Here is a 9,529-nt window from a genome sequence, read left to right on the forward strand (position 1 = left end):
ATAGTGAGACCCAAAAGCTTGAGTGACAGAACTTCTTCAAGAGGATTGTTGAGAAAGTAGATGGGAGGGTTGTCCAGACGGTCTTTTCGGACAGACAAAGTGAGAGTGTGCGATTTGTCAGGATTGAAAGACATGTTCCACTTGTTTGACTAGTTTGAGATGTTGTCCAGGTCTGCAGTATTATTATATAAACGATCGAGTCTCCTGCTTATTAACCGATGACCAGTCGAACCTGCACATCCCCACAATTTTACATGTCAGTAAACCGATTCATCATGAACCTTAAAAGGCTGTAACCATTTGTTGTTATGCATCCGTCACAGAACATCGATCGATAGCGCACACGTGCACCATGACTCTTGACATACCACTATCTCCGTTACACTGGCAAAGAGGGATATAAAGGGTGGATATGGAAAGGGATATAAAGGGTAGATATGGAGAGGGATATAAAGGGTGGATATGGAGAGGGATATAAAGGGTAGATGTGGAGAGGGATATAAAGGGTGGATATGGAGAGGGATATAAAGGGTGGATATGGAGAGGGATATAAAGGGTGGATATGGAGAGGGATATAAAGGGTGGATATGGAGAGGGATATAAAGGGTGGATATGGAGAGGGATATAAAGGGTGGATATGGAGAGGGATATAAAGGGTGGATATGGAGAGGGATATAAAGGGTGGATATGGAGAGGGATATAAAGGGTGGATATGGAGAGGGATATAAAGGGTGGATATGGAGAGGGATATAAAGGGTGGATATGGAGAGGGATATAAAGGGTGGATATGGAGAGGGATATAAAGGGTAGATATGGAGAGGGATATAAAGGGTGGATATGGAGAGGGATATAAAGGGTGGATATGGAGCGGGATATAAAGGGTGGATATGGAGAGGGATATAAAGGGTGGATATGGAGAGGGATATAAAGGGTGGATATGGAGAGGGATATAAAGGGTGGATATGGAGAGGGATATAAAGGGTGGATATGGAGAGGGATATAAAGGGTGGATATGGAGAGGGATATAAAGGGTGGATATGCAGAGGGATATAAAGGGTGGATATGGAGAGGGATATAAAGGGTGGATATGGAGAGGGATATAAAGGGTGGATATGGAGAGGGATATAAAGGGTGGATATGGAGAGGGATATAAAGGGTGGATATGGAGAGGGATATAAAGGGTAGATATGGAGAGGGATATAAAGGGTGGATATGGAGAGGGATATAAAGGGTGGATATGGAGAGGGATATAAAGGGTGGATATGGAGAGGGATATAAAGGGTGGATATGGAGAGGGATATAAAGGGTGGATATGGAGAGGGATATAAAGGGTAGATATGGAGAGGGATATAAAGGGTGGATATGGAGAGGGATATAAAGGGTGGATATGGAGAGGGATATAAAGGGTGGATATGGAGAGGGATATAAAGGGTGGATATGGAGAGGGATATAAAGGGTAGATATGGAGAGGGATATAAAGGGTGGATATGGAGCGGGATATAAAGGGTGGATATGGAGAGGGATATAAAGGGTGGATATGGAGAGGGATATAAAGGGTGGATATGGAGAGGGATATAAAGGGTGGATATGGAGAGGGATATAAAGGGTGGATATGGAGAGGGATATAAAGGGTGGATATGGAGAGGGATATAAAGGGTGGATATGGAGAGGGATATAAAGGGTGGATATGGAGAGGGATATAAAGGGTGGATATGGAGAGGGATATAAAGGGTGGATATGGAGAGGGATATAAAGGGTGGATATGGAGAGGGATATAAAGGGTGGATATGGAGAGGGATATAAAGGGTGGATATGGAGAGGGATATAAAGGGTAGATATGGAGAGGGATATAAAGGGTGGATATGGAGAGGGATATAAAGGGTGGATATGGAGAGGGATATAAAGGGTAGATATGGAGAGGGATATAAAGGGTAGATATGGAGAGGGATATAAAGGGTGGATATGGAGAGGGATATAAAGGGTAGATATGGAGAGGGATATAAAGGGTGGATATGGAGAGGGATATAAAGGGTGGATATGGAGAGGGATATAAAGGGTAGATATGGAGATGGATATAAAGGGTAGATATGGAGAGGGATATAAAGGGTGGATATGGAGAGGGATATAAAGGGTAGATATGGAGAGGGATATAAAGGGTAGATATGGAGAGGGATATAAAGGGTGGATATGGAGAGGGATATAAAGGGTAGACATGGAGATGGATATAAAGGGTGGATATGGAGATGGATATAAAGGGTAGATATGGAGAGGGATATAAAGGGTAGATATGGAGAGGGATATAAAGGGTGGATATGGAGAGGGATATAAAGGGTGGATATGGAGAGGGATATAAAGGGTAGATATGGAGAGGGATATAAAGGGTCGATATGGAGAGGGATATAAAGGGTAGATATGGAGAGGGATATAAAGGGTAGATATGGAGAGGGATATAAAGGGTGGATATGGAGAGGGATATAAAGGGTAGATATGGAGAGGGATATAAAGGGTAGATATGGAGAGGGATATAAAGGGTGGAAATGGAGAGGGATATAAAGGGTAGATATGGAGATGGATATAAAGGGTGGATATGGAGATGGATATAAAGGGTAGATATGGAGAGGGATATAAAGGGTAGATATGGAGAGGGATATAAAGGGTGGATATGGAGAGGGATATAAAGGGTGGATATGGAGAGGGATATAAAGGGTAGATATGGAGAGGGATATAAAGGGTGGATATGGAGAGGGATATAAAGGGTAGATATGGAGAGGGATATAAAGGGTGGATATGGAGAGGGATATAAAGGGTGGATATGGAGAGGGATATAAAGGGTGGATATGGAGAGGGATATAAAGGGTAGATATGGAGAGGGATATAAAGGGTGGATATGGAGAGGGATATAAAGGGTGGATATGGAGAGGGATATAAAGGGTAGATATGGAGAGGGATATAAAGGGTGGATATGGAGAGGGATATAAAGGGTGGATATGGAGAGGGATATAAAGGGTAGATATGGAGAGGGATATAAAGGGTAGATATGGAGAGGGATATAAAGGGTGGATATGGAGAGGGATATAAAGGGTGGATATGGAGAGGGATATAAAGGGTGGATATGGAGAGGGATATAAAGGGTGGATATGGAGAGGGATATAAAGGGTAGATATGGAGAGGGATATAAAGGGTGGATATGGAGAGGGATATAAAGGGTGGATATGGAGAGGGATATAAAGGGTAGATATGGAGAGGGATATAAAGGGTGGATATGGAGAGGGATATAAAGGGTGGATATGGAGAGGGATATAAAGGGTAGATATGGAGCGGGATATAAAGGGTGGATATGGAGAGGGATATAAAGGGTGGATATGGAGAGGGATATAAAGGGTGGATATGGAGAGGGATATAAAGGGTGGATATGGAGAGGGATATAAAGGGTGGATATGGAGAGGGATATAAAGGGTGGATATGGAGAGGGATATAAAGGGTGGATATGGAGAGGGATATAAAGGGTGGATATGGAGAGGGATATAACGGGTGGATATGGAGAGGGATATAAAGGGTGGATATGGAGAGGGATATAAAGGGTGGATATGGAGAGGGATATAAAGGGTGGATATGGAGAGGGATATAAAGGGTGGATATGGAGAGGGATATAAAGGGTGGATATGGAGAGGGATATAAAGGGTGGATATGGAGAGGGATATAAAGGGTGGATATGGAGAGGGATATAAAGGGTGGATATGGAGAGGGATATAAAGGGTGGATATGGAGAGGGATATAAAGGGTGGATATGGAGAGGGATATAAAGGGTGGATATGGAGAGGGATATAAAGGGTGCATATGGAGAGGGATATAAAGGGTGGATATGGAGAGGGATATAAAGGGTAGATATGGAGAGGGATATAAAGGGTGGATATGGAGAGGGATATAAAGGGTGGATATGGAGAGGGATATAAAGGGTAGATATGGAGAGGGATATAAAGGGTGGATATGGAGAGGGATATAAAGGGTAGATATGGAGAGGGATATAAAGGGTAGATATGGAGAGGGATATAAAGGGTGGATATGGAGAGGGATATAAAGGGTGGATATGGAGAGGGATATAAAGGGTAGATATGGAGATGGATATAAAGGGTAGATATGGAGAGGGATATAAAGGGTGGATATGGAGAGGGATATAAAGGGTAGATATGGAGAGGGATATAAAGGGTAGATATGGAGAGGGATATAAAGGGTGGATATGGAGAGGGATATAAAGGGTAGATATGGAGATGGATATAAAGGGTGGATATGGAGATGGATGTAAAGGGTAGATATGGAGAGGGATATAAAGGGTAGATATGGAGAGGGATATAAAGGGTGGATATGGAGAGGGATATAAAGGGTGGATATGGAGAGGGATATAAAGGGTAGATATGGAGAGGGATATAAAGGGTAGATATGGAGAGGGATATAAAGGGTGGATATGGAGAGGGATATAAAGGGTAGATATGGAGAGGGATATAAAGGGTAGATATGGAGAGGGATATAAAGGGTGGAAATGGAGAGGGATATAAAGGGTAGATATGGAGATGGATATAAAGGGTGGATATGGAGATGGATATAAAGGGTAGATATGGAGAGGGATATAAAGGGTAGATATGGAGAGGGATATAAAGGGTGGATATGGAGAGGGATATAAAGGGTGGATATGGAGAGGGATATAAAGGGTAGATATGGAGAGGGATATAAAGGGTGGATATGGAGAGGGATATAAAGGGTAGATATGGAGAGGGATATAAAGGGTGGATATGGAGAGGGATATAAAGGGTGGATATGGAGAGGGATATAAAGGGTGGATATGGAGAGGGATATAAAGGGTGGATATGGAGAGGGATATAAAGGGTGGATATGGAGAGGGATATAAAGGGTGGATATGGAGAGGGATATAAAGGGTAGATATGGAGAGGGATATAAAGGGTGGATATGGAGAGGGATATAAAGGGTGGATATGGAGAGGGATATAAAGGGTAGATATGGAGAGGGATATAAAGGGTAGATATGGAGAGGGATATAAAGGGTGGATATGGAGAGGGATATAAAGGGTGGATATGGAGAGGGATATAAAGGGTGGATATGGAGAGGGATATAAAGGGTGGATATGGAGAGGGATATAAAGGGTAGATATGGAGAGGGATATAAAGGATGGATATGGAGAGGGATATAAAGGGTGGATATGGAGAGGGATATAAAGGGTAGATATGGAGAGGGATATAAAGGGTGGATATGGAGAGGGATATAAAGGGTGGATATGGAGAGGGATATAAAGGGTAGATATGGAGAGGGATATAAAGGGTGGATATGGAGAGGGATATACAGTGCATTCAGAAAGTATTCAGACCCCTTCACTTTTTCACATTTTGTTATGTTGCAGCCTTATGCTGAAATCGTTTAAATTCATTTTTTCCCTTATCAATCTACACTCAATACCCCATAATGACAAAGAGAAAACAGGATTTTAGAAAGGTTTGCAAATTTATTAAAACGAAAAAAATGAAATATCACATTGACATAAGTATTCAGACCCTTTGCTATGACACTTGAAATTTAGCTCAGGTGCCTCCCATTTCTCTTGATCATCTTTGAGATGTTTCTACACCTTGAATGGAGTCCACCTGTGGTAAATTCAATTGATTGGACATGATTTGGAAAGGCACACACCTGTCTATATAAGGTCTCACAGCTGATAATGCATATCAGAGCAAAAACCAAGCCATGAGGTCGAAGGAACTGCCTGCAGAGCTCAGAGACAGGATTGTGTCGAGGACAGATCTAGGGGAAGCCTACAAAAAAAATTCTGCTGCATTGAAGGTTCCCAAGAGCACAGTGGCCTCCATAATTCTTAAATGGAAGAAGTTTGAAACAACCAGGACTCTTCCCTGAGCTGGCCGCCCGGCCAAACTGAGCAATCGGGGGAGAAGGGCCTTGGTAAGAGAGGTGACCAAGAACCCGATGGTCACTCTGGCTGAGCTCCAGAGATCCTGTGTGGAGATGGGAGAAACTTCCAGAAGGACAACCATCACTGCAACACTCCTCCGATCTGGGCTCTATGGCAGAGTGGCCAGACGGAAGCCTCTCCTCAGTGAAAGACACATGAAATCCCGCTTGGAGTTTGCAAAAAAGCACCTAAAGGACTCAGACTGTGAGAAACAAGATTCTGTGGTCTGATGAAACCAAGATTGAACTGTTTGGCCTCAATTCTAAGCGTCATGTCTGGAGGAAACCGGGCACCGCTCATCACCTGCCCAACACCATCCCAACGGTGAAGCATGGTGTTGGTAGCATCATGCTGTGGGGGTGTTTTTCAGCAGCAGGGACTGGGGGACTGGTCAGGGTTGAGGGAACAATGAACGGAGCAAAGTACAGAGATATCCTTCATGAAAGCCTAAAACAGAGTGCTCAGGACCTCAGACTTGGCCGAAGGTTCACCTTCCAACAGGACAATGACCCTAAGCACACAGCCAAGACAACGCAAGAGTGGCTTAGGGACAACTCTGTGAAGGTCCTTGAGTGGCCCAGCCAGAGCCCTGACTTGAACCCAATCGAACATCTCTGGAGAGACCTGAAAATGGCTGTCCACCGACGGTCCCCATCCAACCTGACAGAACTTGAGAGGATCTGCAGAAAAGAATGGCAGAAAATCCCCAAATCCAGGTGTGCAAAGCTTGTCGCGTCATACCCAAGAAGACTCGAAGCTGTAATTGCTGCCAAAGTTGCTTCAACTAAGTACTGAGTTAAGGGTCTGAATACTTATGTAAATGTGATATTTCAGTTTTTTATTTTTAATAAATTTGCAAAACTTTCTAAAATCCTGTTTTCTCTTTGTCATTATGGGGTATTGAGAGAAGATTGACGAGGGAAAAAATGAATTTAAACGATTTCAGCATAAGGCTGCAACATAACAAAATGTGAAAAAAGTGAAGGGGTCTGAATACTTTCTGAATGCACGATAAAAGGTGGATATGGAGAGGGATATAAAGGGTGGATATGGAGAGGGATATAAAGGGTGGATATGGAGAGGGATATAAAGGGTGGATATGGAGAGAGATATAAAGGGTGGATATGGAGAGGGATATAAAGGGTGGATATGGAGAGGGATATAAAGGGTGGATATGGAGAGAGATATAAAGGGTGGATATGGAGAGGGATATAAAGGGTGGATATGGAGAGGGATATAAAGGGTGGATGTGGAGAGGGATATAAAGGGTGGATATGGAGAGGGATATAAAGGGTGGATATGGAGAGGGATATAAAGGGTGGATATGGAGAGGGATATAAAGGGTGGATATGGAGAGGGATATAAAGGGTGGATATGGAGAGGGATATAAAGGGTGGATATGGAGAGGGATATAAAGGGTGGATATGGAGAGGGATATAAAGGGTGCATATGGAGAGGGATATAAAGGGTGGATATGGAGAGGGATATAAAGGGTGGATATGGAGAGGGATATAAAGGGTGGATATGGAGCGGGATATAAAGGGTGGATATGGAGAGGGATATAAAGGGTGGATATGGAGAGGGATATAAAGGGTGGATATGGAGAGGGATATAAAGGGTGGATATGGAGAGGGATATAAAGGGTGGATATGGAGAGGGATATAAAGGGTGGATATGGAGAGGGATATAAAGGGTGGATATGGAGAGGGATATAAAGGGTGGATATGGAGCGGGATATAAAGGGTGGATATGGAGAGGGATATAAAGGGTGGATATGGAGATGGATATAAAGGGTGGATATGGAGAGGGATATAAAGGGTGGATATGGAGAGGGATATAAAGGGTGGATATGGAGAGGGATATAAAGGGTGGATATGGAGAGGGATATAAAGGGTAGATATGGAGAGGGATATAAAGGGTAGATATGGAGAGGGATATAAAGGGTGGATATGGAGAGGGATATAAAGGGTAGATATGGAGAGGGATATAAAGGGTGGATATGGAGCGGGATATAAAGGGTGCATATGGAGAGGGATATAAAGGGTGGATGTGGAGAGGGATATAAAGGGTGGATATGGAGAGGGATATAAAGGGTAGATATGGAGAGGGATATAAAGGGTGGATATGGAGAGGGATATAAAGGGTGGATATGGAGAGGGATATAAAGGGTGGATATGGAGAAGAATATAAAGGGTGGATATGGAGAGGGATATAAAGGGTGGATATGGAGAGGGATATAAAGGGTGGATATGGAGAGGGATATAAAGGGTGGATATGGAGAGGGATATAAAGGGTGGATATGGAGAGGGATATAAAGGGTGGATATGGAGAGGGATATAAAGGGTGGATATGGAGAGGGATATAAAGGGTGGATATGGAGAGGGATATAAAGGGTGGATATGGAGAGGGATATAAAGGGTGGATATGGAGAGGGATATAAAGGTTGGATATGGAGAGGGATATAAAGGGTGGATATGGAGAGGGATATAAAGGGTGGATATGGAGAGGGATATAAAGGGTGGATATGGAGAGGGATATAAAGGGTGGATATGGAGAGGGATATAAAGGGTGGATATGGAGAGGGATATAAAGGGTGGATATGGAGAGGGATATAAAGGGTGGATATGGAGAGGGATATAAAGGGTGGATATGGAGAGGGATATAAAGGGTGGATATGGAGAGGGATATAAAGGGTGGATATGGAGAGGGATATAAAGGGTGGATATGGAGAGGGATATAAAGGGTGGATATGGAGAGGGATATAAAGGGTGGATGTGGAGAGGGATATAAAGGGTGGATGTGGAGAGGGATATAAAGGGTGGATGTGGAGAGGGATATAAAGGGTGGATATGGAGAGGGATATAAAGGGTGGATATGGAGAGGGATATAAAGGGTAGATATGGAGAGGGATATAAAGGGTGCATATGGAGAGGGATATAAAGGGTGGATATGGAGAGGGATATAAAGGGTGGATATGGAGAGGGATATAAAGGGTGCATATGGAGAGGGATATAAAGGGTGCATATGGAGAGGGATATAAAGGGTGCATATGGAGAGGGATATAAAGGGTGGATGTGGAGAGGGATATAAAGGGTGGATATGGAGAGGGATATAAAGGGTGGATATGGAGAGGGATATAAAGGGTGCATATGGAGAGGGATATAAAGGGTGCATATGGAGAGGGATATAAAGTGTGGATGTGGAGAGGGATATAAAGGGTGGATGTGGAGAGGGATATAAAGGGTGGATATGGAGAGGGATATAAAGGGTGGATATTGAGAGGGATATAAAGGGTGGATATGGAGAGGGATATAAAGGGTGGATATGGAGAGGGATATAAAGGGTGGATATGGAGAGGGATATAAAGGGTGGATATGGAGAGGGATATAAAGGGTGGATATGGAGAGGGATATAAAGGGTGGATATGGAGAGGGATATAAAGGGTGCATATAAAGGGTGGATATGGAGAGGGATATAAAGGGTGGATATGGAGAGGGATATAAAGGGTGGATATGGAGAGGGATATAAAGGGTGGATATGGAGAGGGATATAAAG

This window comes from Myxine glutinosa, chromosome 8, assembly GCF_964187855.1.
Source record: "Myxine glutinosa chromosome 8, kmMyxGlut1.1, whole genome shotgun sequence".
Lineage (NCBI taxonomy): Eukaryota > Metazoa > Chordata > Myxini > Myxiniformes > Myxinidae > Myxine > Myxine glutinosa.